General features: G+C 40.3%; 1 protein-coding gene across 2 annotated transcripts in view; it reads left to right on the forward strand.

The window, feature by feature from the left end:
• The first annotated feature begins 9,670 nt into the window (after positions 1-9,670).
• LOC126267533 (glutamic acid-rich protein-like) overlaps positions 9,671-24,751 on the forward strand; it is a 477,667-nt gene continuing 462,586 nt past the window's right edge. Inside the window, exon 1 of one of the 2 annotated variants that reach the window (XM_049972835.1) lies at positions 9,671-9,997. The gene's annotated coding sequence lies outside the window, so the exon portion shown is untranslated. The remainder of the gene's footprint in view (positions 9,998-24,751) is intronic. The other variant, XM_049972834.1, reaches the window with a different exon arrangement.

Genomic DNA, 24,751 nt, shown 5'->3' on the forward strand with positions numbered 1-24,751 from the left:
TTTACATTTAATAATTGATCACACATGCTGTACAACTTTCAGTTTAGCACATGGTTACATTAAATGTTCAAAATGTTCACCATTGAAGGCGATACACATAACAAAACGATGCGCGGTCGCCACAACTACATCATCGTAAATACGTCAGTCAGTGTTACAGTGGAGATCGCTGCACATGTCACTGGAATCTCCTGTCGAAGTTCCTCCAGTGTGCATGGCTTATGTTAATAGACGTTATCTTACACAGTTCCGTACAAGTAAAAGTCCGTAGGTGTTAGATCTGGCGACCGTGGAGGGAACTCGTGGGCCCTCTTTGTCTAATCCAATGCCCTGGAAAATTATCACCCAGGAAAGCTTGTATGGCTAGGTGGTAGTGTGGTGGCGCCCCATCCTGTAGGTAGAAGATGTCTTCATCAGCTCCATAAACTGCATGTATCCCTTGCAATATTTATGTGTGTAACATTTCCAGGTACACTTCTCCAGTGACAGTACCATCAAAGAAAAAGGTTCCTACTAAACCCCTAGATGGTAGTCCACACCATATGTGAACCCCTGGTAGATTGACCGCTTTATCCACATAAGCATGCGGATTTTCTGATGCCCTGTGCACACTGTTGTGCCGATTCATGGTTCGATTAAGATTAAATTGTGCCTCGTTACTCCACACTACCTTCGTCACAAATTGTTCGTCATCGGTTACCATTTGATGATAACCATTCGCAAAATTGCATTTGGCGATCGGCATCGTCATCATTAATCATGTGCAGTAATCATGGAATTTAAACTTTCCACTTTGCAGTTTTCAGAATTCTTCGCACACTTAGTCGGCTGGAGTGGCCGAACGCTTCTAGGCTCTACAGTCTGGAACCGCGCGACCGCTACGGTCGCAGGTTCGAATCCTGCCTCGGGAATGGATGTGTGTGATGTCCTTAGGTTAGTTATGTTTAAGTAGTCCTATGTTCTAGGGGACTGATGACCTCAGACGTTAAGTCCCATAGTGTTAAGAGCCATTGGAGCCATCGTACACTTATCCTGCTAACCCCCACTTAATGTACACATAGTGTAGCATACCTCTGTGGAAAATTGACAAACGTTTCCAGCACGAGAGCCTACAAAACAGGACTTCTAGCTGTACACTGTCTTCTTGATCTTCCTTTGTGAATATCACAAATTGTTCCATGCAATTCAAAATTGACAGTGATGTGTTTTATTGTTAGGTGGGTTGGCGGTTCCCTTCCAAACTCCCGCCTCGACTGACGTTGCACTTCAACAGCGTTATCAAACTTGAAAACCACTTCACAAAACATTTTCGTTGTTTGAATGTCAAGCATGCTCCACGCATCTTGTTTTCTCAAACTGAGATGGAAGAACTTACATCTATTGGGCCAAAGACCATACTACAACACACTTGTAACTCAAAATGAACGATAATATCGATATCTCGATAGAGCCTGACGAAGAGTGTTTACATTTTTCTGCCAGACTCTGCATTATTCCATATACACTCCTGGAAATTGAAATAAGAACACCGTGAATTCATTGTCCCAGGAAGGGGACACTTTATTGACACATTCCTGGGGTCAGATACATCACATGATCACACTGACAGAACCACAGGCACATAGACACAGGAAACAGAGCATGCACAATGTCGGCACTAGTACAGTGTATATCCACCTTTCGCAGCAATGCAGGCTGCTATTCTCCCATGGAGACGATCGTAGAGATGCTGGATGTAGTCCTGTGGAACGGCTTGCCATGCGATTTCCACCTGGCGCCTCAGTTGGACCAGCGTTCGTGCTGGACGTGCAGACCGCGTGAGACGACGCTTCATCCAGTCCCAAACATGCTCAATGGGGGACAGATCCGGAGATCTTGCTGGCCAGGGTAGTTGACTTACACCTTCTAGAGCATGTTGGGTGGCACGGGATACATGCGGACGTGCATTGTCCTGTTGGAACAGCAAGTTCCCTTGCCGGTCTAGGAATGGTAGAACGATAGGTTCGATGACGGTTTGTATGTACCGTGCACTATTCAGTGTCCCCTCAACGATCACCAGAGGTGTACGGCCAGTGTAGGAGATCGCTCCCCACACCATGATGCCGGGTGTTGGCCCTGTGTGCCTCAGTCGTATGCAGTCCTGATTGTGGCGCTCACCTGCACGGCGCCAAACACGCATACGACCATCATTGGCACCAAGGCAGAAGCGACTCTCATCGCTGAAGACGACACGTCTCCATTCGTCCCTCCATTCACGCCCGTTGCGACACCACTGGAGGCGGGCTGCACGATGTTGGGGCGTGAGCGGAAGACGGCCTAATGGTGTGCGGGACCGTAGCCCAGCTTCATGGAGACGGTTGCGAATGGTCCTCGCCGATACACCAGGAGTAACAGTGTCCCTAATTTGCTGGGAAGTGGTGGTGCGGTCCCCTACGGCACTGTGTAGGATCCTATGGTCTTGGCGTTCCATCCGTGGTTCGCTGCCGTCCGGTCCCAGGTCGACGGGCACGTGCACCTTCCGCCGACCACTGGCGACAACATCGATGTACTGTGGAGACCTCACGCCCCACGTGTTGAGCAATTCGGCGGTACGTCCACCCGGCCTCCCGCATGCCCACTATACGCCCTCGCTCAAAGTCCGTCAACTGCACATACGGTTCACGTCCACGCTGTCGCGGCATGCTACCAGTGTTAAAGACTGCGATGGAGCTCCGTATGCCACGGCAAACTGGCTGACACTGACGGCGGCGGTGCACAAATGCTGTGCAGCTAGCGCCATTCGACGGCCAACACCGCGGTTCCTGGTGTGTCCGCTGTGCCGTGCGTGTGATCATTGCTTGTACAGCCCTCTCGCAGTGTCCGGAGCAAGTATGGTGGGTCTGACACACCGGTGTCAATGTGTTCTTTTTTCCATTTCCAGGAGTGTATGTGCATTTAATTTTTTTTCACTTAATTACATCAGAGAAATGTCCGTTCCCGGTAGTTGAGTGGTCGGCGCGACAGACTGTCAAATCCTAACGGTCCAGGTTCAGTTCCCGGCTGGGTCAGAAATTTTCTCCACTCAGGGACAGGGTGTTTTGTTGTCCTAATCATCATCATTTCATCCCCATCGACGGGCAAGTCGCCACAGTGGCGTCAGCTCGAAAGCCTTGCACCAGCCAAACGGTCTACCCGACAGGAGGCAGTCATCACATGACATTATTATTATTATTATTATTATTATCACAGAAATGAAATAATTAACAAAATTGTCTCTTGTGGATGTTCTCCAGTGTCATGTACATCCTTTTAACAATCCTGCTGGCAGCCCCCTTGTCAATACCAATGAAACCTCCAATGGACACAGAAAAACCACCAGAGCGAAATATTTGATTGTCAATAGTAGCTGCTTCATTGCTGGAACGGTCATTTCTGAGGGAAACAAAAAAATGACATGAGGCAATTTGACAATTCGAGAGAAATTTTGAAACGTAACTTGCTAGCCACTCCATCTACTGTTATGATTATGTAGATTCAATAACTAAATATTCCCTGTCAGCTGAATGATAAGTAACTATGTTCTTATGATACACAGATAACAATTACTTTATAATAAATATGGATGTAGTTGTTTGGATAATACTAATAACTGAAAACACAACAGCCATATCCTACAGCTTTCTTAAAAAGATAGTCTTTCCTGTTAATTTTATTGTGTTAATCTTAGCTCGAGTAAGCTCAAATAATTTATATATTTATAGGAATAATTCTAGGTGGTGCATGATTTTTTTTGCTCTGAAGCATTCTCTGTAAGATGGAAAGTTGTTGCCCAATGGGAGATAAGAGTGAACAATATTTTCTGCTATAAATGTGGCTGAGTGAACTCTAGCCATTAGTATTCTACCAAACTTTTTGTTACATTAAATAGTCATAATAAGTCATCACTTTCAGAAAAATGGTACCATCAGCTAGCTGTAATCTGATATAATGGAGGACACAGAAAATAACTTGATATTCAAGGAAAGATAAAAACATACAACTCCAGGCAGTCAGTCCTGTATGCTACAACCATGTAGATTCATTAACTAGATTCCTGGTCTGCTCCTATAACATACACACATAGCTGTTATTTTATGATAAATATGGATGGGCTTATGTAGATAGTACTGATAGCTGAGAATTATAACAGCTGTGTTCTGTACTTGAAGAGGCATCATACTTTTTAAATATTCACTTTACTGTTCATTTCACTATGTTAAACTTAGCTTGAGCAAGCACAGATACTTCACAGGCTTCAGTGAGTAATAGTAGGTGGGAGACAATGCTGTTGCTCTCATGCATTAATGGTCCTGCTACCCTAATATTTTCTTTAAAAGGCAAAAACTGTTCTGACACTGGTGTGGTATATACAGAAGTAGTCATTCCTAATAGAAAACAGAGAGGAACAACATTTTCTGTTATTGAAGTAATGTGGCTGAAAGAAATTGGAGCACAGACGTTTTATCATAACGTTTATCTACATGAAAAATCAGTGCTTTGTGTACAACTGATACAATTGTTAATACAAATAGTATCCATAACTGGTGTGGTTCTTCAAAAGTCGATTGAGGCACTACTAAATAAAACGAAACAGTCTTTTCCACTATTGTACTGCAGGAATTGTTACACTTGAAACATCCCCTTAGAAAAATTGTGCATCACTGTACTTAAGCTGACACACAATATTTTTAGCGCAACGCAATCTGACTTTCAAAAACCCCTAAAACGAATGGCCCTGGCTAACATTAACCTATACCTTTCACAAATCACTTACCTCACAAAAATCTTCGTTACTCAAACTACTGCAATACAGCGAGCGCCACTACTGCCAACTAAATAAAAGATTCAAACTACTGAAGGCACTAGCTACTGATAGGCATAGTTAGCAAATGAAAGATTTTGATAGAGAACAAACAATGTATTTACCTTAATAGTCATAATATATATAGCAGTTCATGACATCCAGTCTTACAAATTTCAAAACTCCGCCATCTCTCTCCCCACGTCCACCACTGCTGGCGGCTCACCTCCAACTGCGCAACGCTACGCGCTGTTAACATACAGCCGCCCAACACTACAATGGCGAGTATTACAACAATGCCAACCAGCCACTGACTGCACACAGCACAGCCAGTGATTTTTCATACAGAGCGCTACGTGGTGGCGGCGTTACCAATAAAAAAAACCAAACAGCCTACTTACACACCCTACAGATAAATAAGACTAAACTCTGGCACGAATTCCAAGTTTCACATAACAGTGTCAAGTGTCATTTTGGTTGAGTGTGACAGCTATTTGTGATGCGGCAAACTTTCCACCTGTAATTAGTTTCTTCCTACAACCATCGCAACAAATCGGGCGTAATATGGGCAATAGCAGCGTAGATTCTATTTTTCAGATCAGCTAAAGTGTTTGGTAGAGGAGGAACATACAGACGCTCTTTAATGAAACCCCAGAGAAAGAAATCCAGTGGTGTCAGCTCTGAAGAGCGAGGTGGCCATGCAATTGGTCCTTCATGACCAATCCAGCGATCTGGGAAGCGATTATCGAGAAAAGCCCGAACTTCCTTGAGAAAATGAGGTGCTTTTAGTAAACCATTCCATCTCGGATTTCTTCATTGTTCTATGCAATTTAAAAGTTTTCCAGTATATCCAGATACACAGTACAAATGTTTTCACCATGAAGAAGAAAGAGCTGTACACTTTCAGTTTTCTAAGGGCAGAAAATACATGAACTTTGGGACTGTCATGAACGCATACCAGGGTTGTATATGGATTTTTACTGCCCCATATTCTGCAGTTGTGGGTGTTCACCATGTCACTGATATGTAGTGTTGACTCATTGCTGAAGATTATTGTGTTCATGAATGTCTCTTTGTCCTCTATCCAATACAATATTTGTACACAGAATTCCCCACGAGCAACCAACCCTATCTACACCAGTTATGTACTTCGTCATTGTGAATCTCTATGGTTTCAAGTGTAAACGTCTTTGGGCAGTACTCACGAAACAGTCTTTTGTGGAATGCCAGTCTTGCGAGACACAAGTCACGTTGATTTTTGTGGACTGCAGGCAAAGCTGTCCGTAACCAGCTCGACATCGTTACCAACACGATGACGAACCGGTGACTTATCATGTCACAGTGAACAAACCGTATCAACAAACTTCTTGTGCCAAGAGTAAATTGTAGGCCTGCTTGGAGGTTATTTAGCGCATTCTGTGCGAAAATTACGCTGAACAGTTTTGCAAAGTCGGTTTCATGAAACCAAAAAAAGACAGTGAGCATTCTCTGCACCAATGGAAGTAGCCATTTTAACTGTGCAGTACGCTGGCGCTCTTCGTGGCAGAATGGGTACCCAGGCACTACGTGAAGCGAACCTGAGATTGTTTGCTACAAAATTACACATCTACCGATTCTGTAAGTTACCTCAATAAGTTTCTATATCACGCCAAAGTTGTAGAGTTCTCTTTGTCTCTCCTTGTACATTCCGCAAACCATTATTATGTGCATGGAAGATGGTATGTATGTCCCATTGTATCAGTTATTAGGGCTTGTTTCCGTTCCATTCACTTAGAGCATGGGAAGAATGAGTATTTAAATGTCTGTGTGTGCTGTAATTAATCCACTCTTGTCCTCAAGATCCTTATGTGAGTGCTACATATTTGTAGAGTCATCAATTGAAGCCATTTATTGAAATTTTGTGAGTAGGCTTATTAAGAATAGTTTACATGTCTTCAAAAGTCTTCCAAGTGTCTTTAGCATCTCTGTGACACTCTCCCATGGGACAAATACGGGTCAAGCAAACCTGTGACCATTCATAGTAATGCCTTTCTCCGTATATGTTCAATATCTCCTGGTAGTCTTGTTAGGTGTGGGTTCCACACACTTGCCTAGTATTCTAGATGTCTTCATACAAGTGATTTGTAAGCAATCTCCTTTGTAGACTAGTGAATAGTGAATAGTGTTTTATTCATCTCATAACATTTCTAATCATATGATTAGTGTACAGGAGATACGCCAAAAAAATGGATAACACAACTTAGGCCTAATTGGTACAAAGAATTTTTACATTAATATAAACTTTTGTTTTTTATTCCTCCCTTTTGTGAAGGGCAGCTACGTTTACACACAAGACAATATGTAAATTCATCCTGGTCAAATGTTCAGTTCATCCTTCATGAACTCATCAACAGTGTAGTAGCGGCGTTTGAGAAGTATATCATATAGCTTTGTTTTCAGTGTCTCTAGGTTCATACTCAGAGCATTCTTTCCTTTTAGCTAGTTATGAATTTTCATTGCCATATATTGAGGAGACTGTGCATATAGGTTTAAGCGATGAGTGGGAAGCATAAAATTGTCTTTGTTTCTGATGTTATATGTGTGACTGAAACAGTTTTTCTCGAATAACTCGAAATTGCTGTGTAGAAAGATGATAATATCATAGATGTATAAGGAGGGAACTGTTAATGACGATTGTTTTTCAAATAGTGGGAGACATGATAACCTTGGATGGGTGGCACACATGTTCCTTATTATTCTTTTCTGTAACTTTAGTATGCGCAATATAGTGCTTGAATTTCCCCAAAAAATAATACAATACCTTACAACTGATTGAAAGTAGCGGTGGTACGCAATTTTCCTTGTATTCATGTCTGTTGCAGCAGCTAATATTTTCATAGCAAATGCAAAGCTACATAATTTGTTTAACAGGTAGTCATCATGTTTATTCCAGTTTAAATTTTTATCTAGGTTTAACCCTAAAAACTTCACAGAATCCAATTCTTATATATCTTGATTTTTATGAGTTATTTTAATTTATTGGGGCTTTGACTGTTTTGTTCTGAGTTGGACTATGTGGATTTTGGGGATGTTCAATCTTAATCCATTCAGTTTGAACCATGTTTCTAGTTTGTTCATTGTGTTTATCTGCAAAGAAAATCGACGGAGCATTTATATTATTCGTTAAATCATTAACATACAACAAACTCAAAATAGATCCTAGAATCGAGCCTTGAGGGACGCCTTGGGCTACTGTTTTCCATTTTGAATAGTAATTTGCTCCATTTGATGAGACAATAACTCTTTGTTTCCTATTTGATAAGTATGAAGTAAGCCAATTTAGAACATTACCCTTGATCCCATACTTGTCAAGATTATAGATGAGCAGTGCATGATTTACAGAGTCAAAGGCTTTTGTGAGATCGCAAAACATTCCTTCAACTTTATTATGGTTGTCTATTGATGTGCTGATCGATAAACTTGTTACTTCCATCAATAGTACTTTTGCCACACTGCAGTCCAAATTGGTTTTCTGTAATAATATCATATTTCTCCAAAAAATTTCGAATCTGCATAGCAGCAGCATTTTCAGAGGCTTTTGATAGGACTGGAAGGAGGGGGATGGGACGATAATTTCCCATATTCTCTCTTGACATACTTCAGCACCTCTGGGAAGCTTCCTTGTTCAAAGGATTGGTTTATTATTTTAGATAGTGGGTATCCTATTATTTTACACACAAATTTAAGGACTTTTGCTGGTATTCTATCCCAACCTGGATAATTTTCGTTTTTTAGTTGTAATATAATTTTTTCTACATGTATTGTTAAAACTGTTTTGAATTTTGTGAGGCATTCAGAATTCTGGGTTGGGGTGGGTTGTTTAGGAGAAGAGACCAAACAGCGAGGTCATCGGTCTCATCGGATTAGGGAAGGATGGGGATGGTAGTCGCCCGTGCCCTTACAAAGAAACCATCCCGGCATTTTCCTGGAGAGAAATCACGGAAAACCTAAATCCGCATTGCCGGACGTGGAATTGAGCCGTCGTCCTCCCGAATGCGAGTCCAGTGTGCTTACCACTGCACCACCTCGCTCGGTCTGCTCACAATTATGATTTAGTCCAAAAGGACATACATTGTTCTCATAATCTGTAACATTAACCTCTGGTTTCACTACATTAATGAAGAACTCATTGAAGCATTCTCAAATTTGAGCCGGATTTACAATGATCTCATCTTCAAGCTTAATTGTACTAATTCCATGTTTAGAGGCTTTGATACCTAATTCGTGTTTTACGGCTAACCACATTGCCTTTGATTTATTCTCATGTTTTAAGATTAATTTATTATTTGTCATTTGCTTTGCTGCTTTGACATCTTTCTTAAATGTACTTTTGTATCGTTTAACCTTGATTCCACTTACCCAGTTTTCTACCAGTAAACCGAAGTTAACCACCTTCTTTACCCACGACTGAGCCTGAGGGATAATTTCATTTCATATCGCTACAAAGTGTTACCACAGATGTTGCTATTTGTGCCGATTGGCACTATGACGCACTTGAGATTATAGTAACCTATACCTTTTCGTTTTTGAAAGTACACAATTTTACGTAACATTTCAGGCAAGCTGTCAGTCTTTGCATCACTTTGAAATCTTTTCGAGACCTGACTGAATATTTATGCAGCTTCTTTCGGACAGTCATATCTTGATTAAGATAGGAAACTTGCGTTTCTGTTCATGGTCAGTTTCTTATTAAATTATTAGAGAAATAATTAATTTTCTGATCTTTCAAGCAGCTGTTGTTAGGCAGCACAAAAAATATATTAGTGGATTCACACTAACTTTATTGTTGGTTTTGATCGTTTCTGATTTGCGATTTGGCAGAATTTTTTCCGAGCCCCCACAGCTTAACAACTTTGAATTTTCTTTTGTTGTGATGCTAGTTACATCTCTGGTGATGCAGAATTTGAATGCAAGCAGAATAGATGCCGAGGAAGGAATTTCGGAACGACGAACCACTTGTGGCAACTTTTGCGTTTAGCAGAAACTTTTTAGCTTATGGTGAATTGAATTCCAACAAGTGTATTGTCTCTGCAGTTCCTTGTTGTGTGCTGTCAATAGACACAGCGTGTATTTATGACAAAGATTATATGGATTCGCTCATTTGAACTAAAATGAGACGGGAAAATAATTAGAGGGAAGGTAAGAGTGAACAAAATTTGATGATTTCTTTCACATCGAATACGAACTTCACGGTTTCGGCTAGTAAATTATTTTGGATTCGTGACTTGACGAATCGTATGTATTGCGGATATGATACATTCAACAATGTGAGAGAATGAGTGAGCGCTCATGGATATTGTGGACAGTCATCAACGAAATTGGGTACAGTGGTAATACGTTGATGTTTACTCATTGCCCATGGGCAGTGATGTTCAATTTTCTATTACATACACACAATTTACATTTTGTGGTACCCGCATCAATGATACAGTAAGACAATTTTTTTTTTATTTTATCGAAAGGAGATGAGCTAGCAGGAAAATTGTAAGGCTGATCCAATGAGCTGCAACTACACTTGGACCTCGGACTATACTACAAATCACTTTGTCAGCCTAATTAAGATTTCGGGGGGGGGGGGGGGGGTCCGGTACGAACGCTTATCACATTTTAGTTGAATTCTTGACTCTCACGCTGATCAAATACAGAAGTAGTAAAGCTCTCATGAACCCCAAGATTGGTTTGGACACACCACAGTGCTTTATTAAACATCGTCCTATTGGAGGTGGGGAGGTGGTCTGCTGTTGCCTTCCTTCGACTTTGGAATATGGTTACCTAGCCAGTTAAGCGGAGATCTATAGTGTAACGTGTGCTCTAAATCAGTTCAGCATTTTTTGCGTTAACAAAGACTGCGAAAGCTGAAAATGATGTGACTAGAGATCTAACCCACGACCTATGAATTCGTAATCTGCAACTGCATCACAGGCGCATTCAAGTATAAGGATTTTCTTTAGTAAATATTACATACTGCTTGCCCAATATACAGATTGAATAACATCGGGAAGAGGCTACAACCCTGTCTCACTCCCTTCCCAATCACTGCTTCCCTTTCATGCCCCTCGACTCTTATAACTGCCATCTGGTATCTGTACAAATTGTAAATAGCTTTTCGCTCCCTGTATTTTACCCCTGCCACCTTCAGACTTTGAAAAAGAGTATCTCAGTCAACATTGTCAAAAGCTTTCTCGAAGTCTATAAATGCTAGAAACGTAGGTTTGCCTTTCATTAATCTAGCTTCTAAGATAACTTGTAGGGTCAGTATTGCCTCACGTGTTCCAACATTTCTGCGGAATCCAAACTGATCTTCCCCAAGGTCCGCTTCTACCAGTTTTTGCATTCGTCTGTAAATAATTCGCATTAGTATTTTGCAGCTGTGACTTATTAAACTGATAGTTCGGTAATTTTCACATCTGTCAACACCTGCTTTCTTTGGGATTGGAATTATTATATTCTTCTTGAAGCCTGAGGGTATTTCGCCTGTCTCCCACATCTTGCTTACTAGATGGTAGAGTTTTGTAAGGATTGTCTCTCCCAAGGATGTCAGTAGTTCTAATGAAATGTTGTCTACTCCCGGGGCCTTGTTTCAACTCAGGTCTTTAAGTGCTCTGTCAAACTCTTCATGCAGTATTATATCTCCCATTTCATCTTCATTTACATCCTATTCCATTTCCATAATATTGTCCTCAAGTACATCGACCTTGTATGGACCCTATATATACTCCTTCCATCTTTCTGCTTTCCCTTCTTTGCTTAGAAGTGGGTTTCCATCTGAGCTCTTGGTATTCATACAAGTGGTTGTCTTTTCTCCAAAGGTATCTTTAATTTTCCTGTATGCAGTATCTGTCTTACCCCTAGTGAGATAAGCCTCTACATCCTTACATTATCTCTAGCCATCCCTGGTTAGCCATTTTGCACTTCCTGTTGATTTCATTTTTGAGACATTTTTATTCCTTTTTGCCTGCTTCATTTACTGCATTTTTATATTTTCTCCTTTCATCAATTAAATTCAATATTTCTCCTGTTACCCAAGGATTTCTACTAGCCCTCGTGTTTTTACCTACCTTGTCCTCTGCTCCCTACACTACTTCATCTCTCAAAGCTACCCACTCTTCTTCTACTGTATTTCTTTCCCCCATTCTTGTCAATTGTTCCCTTATGCTCTCCCTGAAACTCTGTACAAACTCGGGTTCTTTCAGTTTATTCAGGTTCCATTTCCTTAAATTACCACCTTTTTGTAGTTTCTTCAGTCTTAATCTACAGTTCATAACCAACAGATTGTGGTCAGAGTCCACATCTGCCCCTGGAAATGTCTTACAATTTAAAACCTGGTTCCTAAATCTCTGTCTTACCATTATATAATGTATCTGAAACCTGTCAGTATCTCCAGGCTTCTTCCATGTATACAATCTTATTTCATGGTTCTTGAACAAAATGTTAGCTATGATTAAGTTATGCTCTGTGCAAAATTCTACCAGACGGCTTCCTCTTTCATTTCTTAGTCCCAATCCATATGTTTCCTTCCCTCCCTTTTCCTACTGACGAATTCCAGTCACCCATGACTATTACATTTTCTTCTCCCTTCACTATCTGAATAATTTCTTTTATTTAATCATACATTTCTTCAATTTCTCGTCATCTGCAGAGCTAGTTGGCATATAAACTTGTACTACTATGGTAAACGTGGGCTTTGTATCTATCTTGGCCACAATAATGCGTTCACTATGCTGTTTGTAGTAGCTTACCCATACTCCTATTTTTTATTCATTATTAAACCGACTCCTGCATTACCCCTATTTGATTTTGTATTTATAACCCTGTATTCACCTGACCAGATGTCTTGTTCCTCCTGCCACTGAACTTCACTAATTCCCACTATATCTAACTTTAACCTATCCATTCCCCTTTTTAAATTTTCTAACCTACCTGCCCGATTAAGGGATCTGACATTCCATGCTCCGATCCATAGAACACCAGTTTTCTTTCTCCTGATAATGACATCCTCTTGAATAGTTCCCACCCAGAGATCCGAATGGGGGACTATTTTACCTCCGGAATATTTTACCCAAGAGGACGCCATCATCATTTAATCATACAGTAAAACTGCATGCCCTCGGGAAAAATTACGGCCGTAGTTTCCCCTTGCTTTCAGCCGTTCGCAGTACCAGCACAGCAAGGCCGTTTTGGTTATTGTTACGAGGCCAGATCAGTCAATCATCCAGACTGTTGCCCTTGCAACTACTGAAAAGGCTGCTGCCCCTCTTCAGGAACCACACATTTGTCTGGCCTCTCAACAGATACCCCTCTGTTGTGGTTGCACCTACGGTACGGCTATCTGTATCACTGAGGTACGCAAGCCTTCCCACCAACGACAAGGTCCATGGTTCATTGACCTGCCTGCATGTATCTGTAATGGATTGGCTCTGCTAGTATGAAGCCATTCAGTTCCCAGTAATGTGCAGTTCCTGCCAGTCGGAGCTAGTCTTACCGATCGGCCTTGTTGGTACTGTTTGTGTGTGTGTGTGTGTGTGGGGGGGGGTGGGGGGGAGATTGGTTTGTGATTTGGTTGTAGAGGATCTATTTTGTTGCAGTTTTTGTTGAGTTGTAGTGTGTGATTGAGATTTTTTATTTTGTGTTTGGTTTTTGTTTATTGGTATTTTATTTTTCGGTGAGGGGGGAGGTTGGGTTGGGGGGGGGGGGGTGGGGTGTGGGTAGGTTGGGTCTTCCTTTTTGTTGTGTATTTTTTCGTTGGTTTGTGGTTGTGTGTGGGGGGTCAAGGGAAGTGTCCAGTTCCAGAGGATATTGTGTTTAGTGGAATTTGGGGAGTTTTGTGTTAGTTTTTGTTGTTGATTTGTGTGATTTGGTATGGTGGTGTGTGTCTAAATTTGTTTATATTTACTTTGTCTCTCCCCCCCCCCCCCTCCCACCCCCAATTTCCCACACTTGTCCCATTAGTGTCATTAGGTTTTTTGTGGAATGTGTGTGAGTTGGTTTTTCAATGTATTTTCGTGTTTGTTGCCATGTTTATGTAATGACATCATAGGCGCCATATTGGAGTCGTGCTGTATGGTCGCTTCCACCGTATTTGTGACGTCATATGTCAAAGAATCGGGTGGAATCGGACGCTTCTGTATTTGCAAGAACCCATTGGAAAACATTCTGGCCACTCTGTAAAGGCATTATTTGTTGCTTTGCACCATAACTGGTCAGTGTCTATTACTTGTCCAACAGACTGTGGGGTGCAGGGTAAGTGTCTGATGGTTTCTTGTCAATTGCTCTCAAGTTGGAAGCACATATATATTTTTTTCCTTGCCTCAAATTCCTGGTCAGACCCCTAGGCAATCACAACTGCTTTTGTGCAAGATAGCACAGCTGATGGCTTGTGACATCTTGTTTAGTGAAGGTTTGTGCTGTAAAAGATTATGTGAAATTTATTTATGCCATTGATTATTGAAAAAAAGGCCCTAATTTATGAGTATTTGATTATGCTTTGTTTAGGATTTTCTAGGTGAACACAATGGCTTTCTCAAAGTTTGCAAAGAAATTGTTTTTTGAAACATTTGGAAGTGTCTGTGACTAATATTAATTGATGTTTTATGTTTATTGTTCTGTTTGAAGTTTTGTTTTGGAGGAATTGAAAACCATATTGTACGCATTTTACAACCTAAGTTTTATTTCATTCTTCCTAAATATTTTTAATGGGTAGGAGATGTAAGCAGTGTTCTACTGGCCTACAATTTTCTGTTGCCATACATTTATGAAGGAACCCTTTTAGATTATGAGGTGCAGGTAATTGTCACACTATCAATATATTTTAATCTGTCTCTGCATAGTATATGCTTCATTGTCCTAGGTAGAAACAGCACTTCTTTATGTTGCACTTTAGTGTCCTAAAATGATGATTCTATGTTACTGATATGTTGTTTACTGGCAAACCTGTTTCAGGGCCAGTAGCTCCTTCTGAAATTAAAGTGAAACAAGAGGGACAAAGGGAAAGGAGGCAGGGAGGTGTGGGATGCGGGAAGAGCTATGTAACAGTTGCCTAGAACCACGGATCAGGAGACTTAATGGGTGGAATATGGAGAGAGTGATAGCAAACACATACTTCGTAATTAACTGCATATCCTATACCAGTTACTCAAACATCAACAAATATGCTAATGCATAGAAGAGATCATTGTGTAGTATTGACCATGTCCCTGGGCAAAGAGACGTGAACTTGGAAACCAAATTTCGGAAATATCTGAATATGTTTTGTATTATGAATGATACTAATGAATAGTTGAAAAAAGCTTTACTTTCTCCTTTGTAACCATCTCAACAATTGTTCTGTAAGTGTTTTTTCTACTTACTGTACCTTAAAATATGCTGCTCTGTTTTATAACAGTGAGTAATTCTGTAACTTCCTCTAAATTTCGAGGGTGATCAGGAAGTATAATCCACCGGTATTTAGTTGGGATTCTGCTGGCTTGGCTGTTCTGTTTCATCGGTTTTTCAGGTGCTATATTGTTTACAACATGCTCTTATGCTGTTTGCATTGCTGAGTTGTCAGAATTTTCCTTGAGTGGGGGAGGGTGGGATGGCTGTGTGCTCCCATGGGAATTATTGTTGTACAATAAAAAGTAGTATACAGACAACGAAAGATGCAGTAGTGCCATTTTCTTACAGGTATTGGTATTATCTGATATGTTAAAGGAGGATGTTTATTTTGATCAACAGTGATCTTGACAGTACTGTTTCAGTGCCTTACTATACAGGGAGTGTCCCTAACTGTTGCCACCTAGAATAACTCAGAAAGTTTGTGGGACAAATGTTACGTGGGGCAATGGGGCCCATAATATGATGTTGGTTTTTTGTCGCTAGGTGGGGTTGCGTCAGAGATATGAAGGTCACTTAGGTGGCATGAACGTCCATTTACAGAAGGTGTTGGAAGCGATGACCATTGGTATCAGTGCAGTGCTGCAATCATCTTATTACGGATTGAGTGATATTCCTTATAACATTGACACTTATTGAAGCTCTGACGATTCTCTCTCGTATATCATGCAGATAGTAAATATTCGCTGAATACGGTTTATCCATCTATCGTGCCATTGACATGTACACACCATTTGACGGTTTTCGCAATACAACACTAATAGAAACGGTAAGACTAGAATCGTCAAATCAAGTGAATGTGAATAATGCATTCTTTTGAAGAACAGATCAATTTGCTTCTCATTCTTCAGTTTCATAGGGATGACCCATTTATTAATTTGATTTTATTTACTGACGAGGCTACATTCATGAACTATGGAAATGTTAATTTGCGTAACATGCATTATTGGGCCACTGAAAATCCATGTTGGCTGCAGCAAGTTGCATACAAAAGCCGTGGTTGGTGAATGTGAATGTATGGTGTGGGATTCTGGAGGATGGAATTATAGACCCCTGTTTCATCAAAGGAAATCTTAATGGTAGGAAGTACACCACATTCATGCAAGAAACATTAGGTCTGTTATTGGAAGAACTACCTTTAGGATAAAAGAACAGAATGTGCTATCAACATGATGGGTATCTTGCACATTTTTCGCTGATGGCTGGAAATGAGTTGCAGGGACAATTCACAAATTGTTGGATTGGATGGAAAGGTGATGTGCTGTGGCTGGCTCGTTTGCCAGACTTAGCGCTTCTGGATTTTTTTTCTTGCGGCAAGTAGTAAAAGACATTGTTTATTAAGATGTTCTAACTACTACTGAAGATATGCAAGAGAGAATTGTCGAAGCATTTGCTTCAATAAGTGCAGATGTGATAAGAAATACCACTCACATAATAAAAAGATTGCAGCACTGCATTAATACCACTGGTCATGACTTTGAGCACCCTCTGTAAATGGACGTTCATGCCACCTTTTTGACTTTTGTTGACCTTCAAAGATCTTACTGTTACACGTCATTGGATTCCCTTCAAAGATCTTACTGTTACACATCATTGGATTCGTCTCGATAGCCACTATCAGAAAATAAGCACCAAATTATAGCATCCCATTTAAAAAAAAAAAAAAAAAAAAAAAGCAAAGTTGAGCTTCATATCTCTGATGCGACCCCACCTAGCAACAAAAAACCAATATTATATTATGGCCCCCATTGGCCTGTCGCAACATTTGCCCAACAAACTTTTCAGCTCCTATCATACTTTTGCAGTTACTCTTCGTGACAATAGAGGCTTGCCCTGTACACTTAGCAAACAGTGTGGAACAACACTAATTTTCTAAATTCTTATCTTGAAGATGCCTTTTAATCTGTTTCAGTTGATGAACTTTTAGTACAGCAAAAACTGAATTTTGAGCTTCTTGGGAAAATTTTATTTCTTTGTACAGTGGCTAATACATTAATCAGCAGTAGTTTTGGAAACAATTGCAAATACATAATTTTCTGAACTTAGCTGACAAATAATAATATTGTGGTCAAACAAAAATAGACAGAGCAACTTTGAATTTGGATCTCCTTATGTGGATCAGAGCTAACAACATCTTTTATTAGATGGCAGGACAAAAACACAGATTGTGGCACCACCCATCAGCTGGACACTCCTATTTCAAGTGTATACTGTATGGTGATCATGACGTCACTTATTACACATGCAAGCAGATACAAATAATAGTAATATTTAACTGCAGAAATACAATAAAATTAGTGGGTTAACTGTTTGAATTAGGTGGTTGTGGATGTGGACAAAATAAATATAACAGTCCTAATAATGAAAACATAGCAGAACACATACTAATGCAACAATCAAGCAATCAAAATCCTCAACTGTCAGCAAGACCTGCAAAAAACTGGTATCAGAAATTTCCCTTGACCTATATGGGCTGGCTTAGACAAAGTCCACGATACCACAAGCATACACATGGCTCAAAAACCCAATACTGGATACTTCACTTGACCAATATACCTCTAATGAAATCCATGATATTGCAAAATCTCGTACAACTTGACAAATCATGTATCTGACATTTCACTTGAGCTACAGGGTTATTATAATTAAAGTTGTTCCAGTTTCAAAACGCTGTAGAAAAAAGAACTGCTGCTCAGAATAATGTCAGATTTTAATCGAATGTTATAGAAGAAGGGGGAGGCGTTATGGAAACAAAAAAAATTAATGATAATCTCTCTACTAAATGGTGCTGTAAGCGTCATAATGTAAATGAATTTGCCTACAAATGGCAAATTAATAGCATTATGACAGATACAGTGTCAATTGCACATGAAACTGGCTATGCTGTACAAAGTGCATGACCACACAAGTTTGGCATTCATCAGTTGTGGCACTGTTAATTAGATAAGTGTACCACATTGAATGGGAAAAATTGAGTTTTACTTGTCCTGAGGCCAAAATCTGTATAGAAAGCAACCTCACTTTTTGTTATTAGAGTGCTGAGCCGGCCGGAGTGGCTGAGCTGTTCTAGGTGTTACAGTCTGGAACCACACGACCGCTACGGTCACTGGTTCGAATTCTGCCTCGGGCATGGATGTGTGTAATGTCCTTAGGTTAGTTAGTTCTAAATTCTAGGGGACTGATGACCTCAGATGTTAAGTCCCATAGTGCTCAGAGCCATTTGAACCATTTTTATTAGACTGGTGAAAGACAAGTCCATTATGTATACATCATTTTCTGCCAGAAGTTGATATAAAAAAATTGGATCTTCTCAGTGTCCACAATTAGAATGCATTGCGTAATGTGTGCCTTCAGTTCAGCTACACTAGCAGTCAGAGGACTGGACATGGAGCTTTTCAGATAACTCAATAGCCAGAAGTCACATGGATTAAGATGAAGTGATCTGGATGGTCAGACTGTAGAGAAATTGCGGCAAATAATTCTAGCATTTCCTGAATGCCTCTGCAGCAACTGCTTCACTGACTGTGCCATCCCCTACCAACACGATGATGCTGTTGAAAGGTTGGAATAATGTTTGTGTGCAGAAGACTTTCATAGCATTTACCAATGGCTGTATGGGCAACAGGACCTGCAGGACCCATGTCCTCAAAGAAATATGGCCCTACTCTAAATGGTGCTGTCAACCCACACTACACAGCTACCTTTGCAGAATGAGGCAGCACTGATTGATGTGTGAGTAGATATTCCATTTCCCACATTCTGCTATTCTGGAAATATATTGGCAATGTAATTGGGCTTTGTCTGTCCACAGAATATTTCACAGCTATTCATTGTCCACTTCCATTCAACCACGAAACTCTAGAGCAGATGTTTGTCTTACTGGCAGGTCAGTATGAAGTGGGTAATTTTGTGTGGATAGCATTGCAGGATGTTTTGTAGAATTTTATGCCCCATGCTCACAGGCATGCCCCAGGGTTGGTCAGTTCCCTGTGCACTGTGTTTGCACACCATTCCTCAGCCTCTTTTGGAATGCTGTGGCCACATCTGCTGCTGATGTTAGATCATTTGTCTTTCTCCCTCTGCCACATAGCACTTACGAAGACCCGTCTCTTCAAATTTTGAAATCAGTTTTTCCAGACCTTTGGCAAACAGCAGACCAACACCTTTTTTTCATACACTTGGGTATCCTAAACTTCTGCATAGCTACTGGCAGTCACCATTCTTGTAAAAGAGCTTTACCAGCAGTGCACAATCCAGCATTCAGTTACTAATGCTGAGCATCTCAGATGAAAATTGAGGAACAGCCGTGTGCCCCACATCTTTTATTTTCTGTATATTGACAGTTACAGTGCCATCTAGTGGTAAAATTTTCATTAATCCCCCCTCCCATAATATTTCCCCCTTGAACTATATTCAGTTCAAATTTGACGTCTACGAGCAATAGTTCTTTTTATACAGCATTTTGAAACTGGAACTTCAGTTGTAATTACCCTGGATATAGCTAAAACAAACTCCACAATACCACAAACCAAATGTGCTCAAATAATTAATATTGAAAACCTAACCTCTCCAAACAAATTCCATAGTATGTACCAATCTCAGCCCAACAGTGTTACCAACAACAACAACACCAACAACATCCCAAAACTTCATAAAAAAATTGCATGAACTATTCTGATACACAAGAAACACACAGTTATACACACTAACACACATGCCTTACATATTAATAAAGAAGTAAAAACATGCTAGTCAGTCTATATACATAGCTGGCAATACCAAAATGGTTTGTCACAATGTCTCGGACAGCCAGCCTGGACTTATCAAACAAGGAACTCCTCTGAATAGAATATCATGTGTTGTCCCACAAACACCATTACCGCATGTACTGATCACTGGTAAAAAAATGCAGCAATTTTGATCAATCTCATACCTTCTCCACAAATTGACATTTCACATACTTATCAATTAAACCAAATAACTGTAGGAATTTAATCATCGTCCACATCATCCGCCATTGTGCATGTAGAAAACTATTGTGAACTGTGTTGTCATATCAACAATGAACAAAAAACAAAACATAAAATTAAATCTCCAACCATAAACAACACACACAGTAACAATTCCAAATGTGAAAATTGCACAAAAGTGCCAGCATCAAAATAGCTCACTAACAGGCCGGTCACAAACTCTTCCAAATTTGTTCTCACAAACAACACTGACAGAGGCCAGTGCATCACTAACATCACTCACAAACACTTTCGAAAATAAACATTCCTCACTAGAGAATGCCACTTTGTACTCCACATGTCCTGAGCAAACACGATCCGTTTCAGGTATGCTGCACCACCATGACATCGCATAAGACGATACAATCACATCACTGGTCAAAGTGTCACTGCAAACTTTGGCTAACCCATTAGAAGACACTTGGACACTTGCACTTTTACTGCTATTTACAAAGCTAGCCTATCTTTTTCTTTCTTTCTTTCTTCTTCTCCTCCTCCTCCTCCTCCTCCTCCTCCTCTCTCTCTCTCTCTCTCTCTCTCTCTCTCTCTCTCTCTCTCTCTCTTTCTCTTTCTCTTTCTCTCTCTCTCTCTCTCTTTTCTTTTCTCCCCCCCCCCCCCCCCCCCCCATGTCTTCTGTATGATTGACCATCCTGATTTCTATATTACATGAATTTCATATGGATGGGCACAAATTGCATGTGCTTGGAGAAGTGTTCCAGAAAATCTTCAAAAAATATTGAAAAGTCTCACTCATCTGTATTATTGTAAACATTTAATGTTTGCACAATTTAAAGCAGTTTTGGGTTAGTAGACAATAGGAGAACATATTATTGATACATAATGTTACACTTGCAAAGGTAGCAATATGTCCATTCTCCTGAATGGCATGACAGTTGGGAATCTGGGGTAAGGAACTTGCAGATGTTCTTGCTTATGATGCTTGTAATGTGAACACTAATTTGATGGGTCATTACCCTGCATTTAGTGACCTTCTAATAGAGATAGAGTTGTGTATCAATGAAAGAGTGGGTAAGAATGTAAGCTGCAGTTATTGAAATCTTACCAGTCGACCATGATGCACTTCTTGACTGTTCTAAAGGGATAAAGTTGCCAAATCTAACGACAACTTGAAAATTGAACAATAAAGCATAGATTCATGCTGATGTGAGAGGGCCTACCAGTAAACTGTATTTGAGGTGTGATACATTCATCACTTCACAAGTTCGTCGTTGTTGTTACAGAGTATTTAGTGTGTTTTCAGTGGTTGACTTGGTCCAGTTTTTTACGTTATTTGCTATCCACATTTTTATGATTTACTATTGTAATACTTTAAAACTGATACTACTACTACTACTACTACTACTACTACTACTACCTTTTTTAACACATTCTGCTGACAAAAGGACTGGAGAGATCTATGAAAAAATAAGAAAACTAACCCAGTATAGGCCACAGTAAATAATGACACTCTTATCATCTCACAGTATACAACGGTACAAGAAATTGCAGGATATATCAGATTGGTACTGGAAGCAGGACGAAATTTTACATTTACATTATCAATTCAAGGAGGTAGCTATGTTAACTATGATTCTGAGATCTGCTGAATGCTTTTGATTTTAGTAATCAAAGCTATACAGGTGGCAAATGACACTGAATGGACTATTTTAAGGTAAGGAATCAGTGATCAGATGTGGGTGAACGAGACTTCACTATATCTTAAAAGAGTAATATGCCTGAAGAATGCATGTGCAGTCTTGTTTGCTTTGAGGTATAAATGATTGTTGTTATTTATGCCTTTTACTTCTCTTTATCACAAATTACATGGAGTTTCCAATTCTTGCATACCTTTGACTTATAGATTTGAGATGGCCTACATAACTATTCATTGTTAATTTGGCCACTAAATGCCAGTCTGTAGAAGTCACCACCCAAGTTAGTACTTGGATCATTTAGAATTATTTGGGTTAATTCTAGAAGTGGTGGTATGTACATCACTTGTGAGCGTGGTATGCTACGCAGTTACTGTTGAGCTACTGAAGTTTGTAGACTTGATTTTGTCAGAGGTACTGTGTTAATCATACTCAATTTATTGTTATGCAGTTAATTGGCAACTGACTTGCTGCATTGGATAAACTGGTTCCCCCCAGATCACCGAAGTTAAGCGCTGTCGGGCCTGGCCAACACTTCAATGGGTGACCATCCGGGCCGCCATGTGCTGTTGTAATTTTTCTGGGCGCAGTCAGCCTCATGATGCCAACTGAGGAGCTACTCGACCAGGTAGTAGTGGCTCTGGTCAAAGAAAGCCATCATAACGATCGGGAGAGCGATGTGTTTATTACACGCCTCCTCCTCTCCGCATCCTCAGCTGAGAATGACATGGCGGTCTGATGGTCCCAATGGGCCACTTGTGGCCTGAAGATGGAGTGATATGCTGTTTAGTTTTCTCACTTGTCAGTAACTCACCAGGTTTAGTGGGGTGTTTGAGCACGGTGGAAACTTTGGACAGGGCTCCAAGCTTCTGCAAACTTACTGACACAATCATGACAGTCATATTAGGCCAAGTTCACTACAAAAAGAATTAGGCAAAAGTGTTCCACTTTTCAGTGAACTAGAGTGCATCAAGCAAATTGACATCATGCTGCGGATGTAACCATAACTGACCGGAGATGAGCACTGAAAATGAAAGAATGAGGATGCCTAGAAGCAAAATTGTACAAAATAAAGGAACTTGGGATATAAGAGAGGACTCAAATTATTTTCACCTACACCTTTCATAATCAAGACCTAACTGATGACTTGCACAAACTTTTTGTAGTATTAATAAATCAGCATGTCAAAAGTCAACTAGATCTAAATGTCAGACCACTTATAGGAGTTAATCCTCTGGATCTTTGTCATGACAAATTGGATACATTGTCAACGAGTTCTGACAGAGAAGGCATGCTCATGTGGTACATACCATTTATCGAGCAGTGTGGCAAGAGCGCATTCATCCACAAAACTATAGCTTACCAGTGATTAATGGTATTGTCTACAGTATGAACATCAGTTCAGTTTAATGCAGCATGCATAAAACTACCTGTGTTCCAAGAGAACAGGACCCCTGTTCACACAATTTGCAGTTTCCAGGACTGGTTTTGTGAGGACGAGTTACTTCATGTGCAGTTGTATTGCATTAGAGTTGATGGTAAAGTCAGATGAAATGATGCATTCTCAAATTCATTTTCTCAAATTCAGCAATTAACATAGTTTGCATAAGTCATAATTGTCATTCTGGAATCTGGAGCTTCCAGACAGCTGACCAAACTGGTACAGCATTTTTTTTATTAACAGAATGTCTAAACCTTGTATTCTTAAACAACCTTTTGCCCATGGTGGTACGTTCGTCAAATTAACTCAGTGCGTGATCTTTTCCCACATTCTCCATTTCTCACTCTGACAAATGACTGGGAAGTTTTGGAATACCCGATCACGGATGATTATCTGATTCTGATTACTTTGACATCAAACTCACTGCTTCAATTCCAGATTTGACACAGATAAAAAGAGATAATGATTAGTTTCACTCCCCATCTTGTTTTTATAGTTGGATGTATGATGTTTGACTGTTTTGTGGATGCATTAGATGTCAGATTCTATATCCATTCCAGAGAAAACAGATTGCTGCCCTGCAGAAGTGAGCATACAATGTGGTGCAACCCAGAATTACTCTGGAGTCATTGGTTTAATATGATCAGCATTATGAGAAAAGTTACTGAAACTGCATTTATGATTAAGCTAGGATCAAACAATTCTTGATACAATGCCAGAGACATTTGGGAGTCATTCTGTGCCTCATTCAACCATGTTGCTAACATGACAGAAAAGCAGCAAAGAATGAAGTAGCTCAGAAATAGGAAACACACTTGTGTCATTGGAGGTGCAGGCACAGGCTGGATAGAATAATCTGCAGACACATTTGTTCCACCATCCATTAACCCTTAAGAAATTTCATTTAATCTCATGTTGGAGGATCATGTTCTGTGCACCACCATTACTACATAGGAACTTAAACTGGAAATAAATGAAACTTCCAAATTGCTGGGAAAAAACCCTGATGATGCAACAATATTATGAAAAGGAAAGTTGCTACTCACCATGTAGTGAAGATGCTGAGTTGTCACAGATAGGCACAACAAAAAGACTGTCACAAATAAAGCTTTCAGCCATTAAGGCCTTCGTCAGCAATAGACAACACAAACACAACTCTCACGTGATTGCAGCCTCAGGCAACTGAAACCACATTGCGAGCAGCAGCACTGCTTGATGGGAGTGGTGACTGGGTGGGAGTGAGGAGGAGGCTAGGGCGGGGAGGGGAGGGATAGTGTGGTGGGGGTGGCTGACAGTGAAGTGCTGCAGGTTTGACGGAGGGCTGGTGAGATTTGGAGAGGGGTAGCCGAAAAGGAGAGAAGTAAAAAGACTGGGTGTGATGGCGGAATGACAGCTGTATAGTGCTGGAATGGGAACAGGG

This window comes from Schistocerca gregaria, chromosome 4 (assembly GCF_023897955.1).
Source record: "Schistocerca gregaria isolate iqSchGreg1 chromosome 4, iqSchGreg1.2, whole genome shotgun sequence".
Lineage (NCBI taxonomy): Eukaryota > Metazoa > Arthropoda > Insecta > Orthoptera > Acrididae > Schistocerca > Schistocerca gregaria.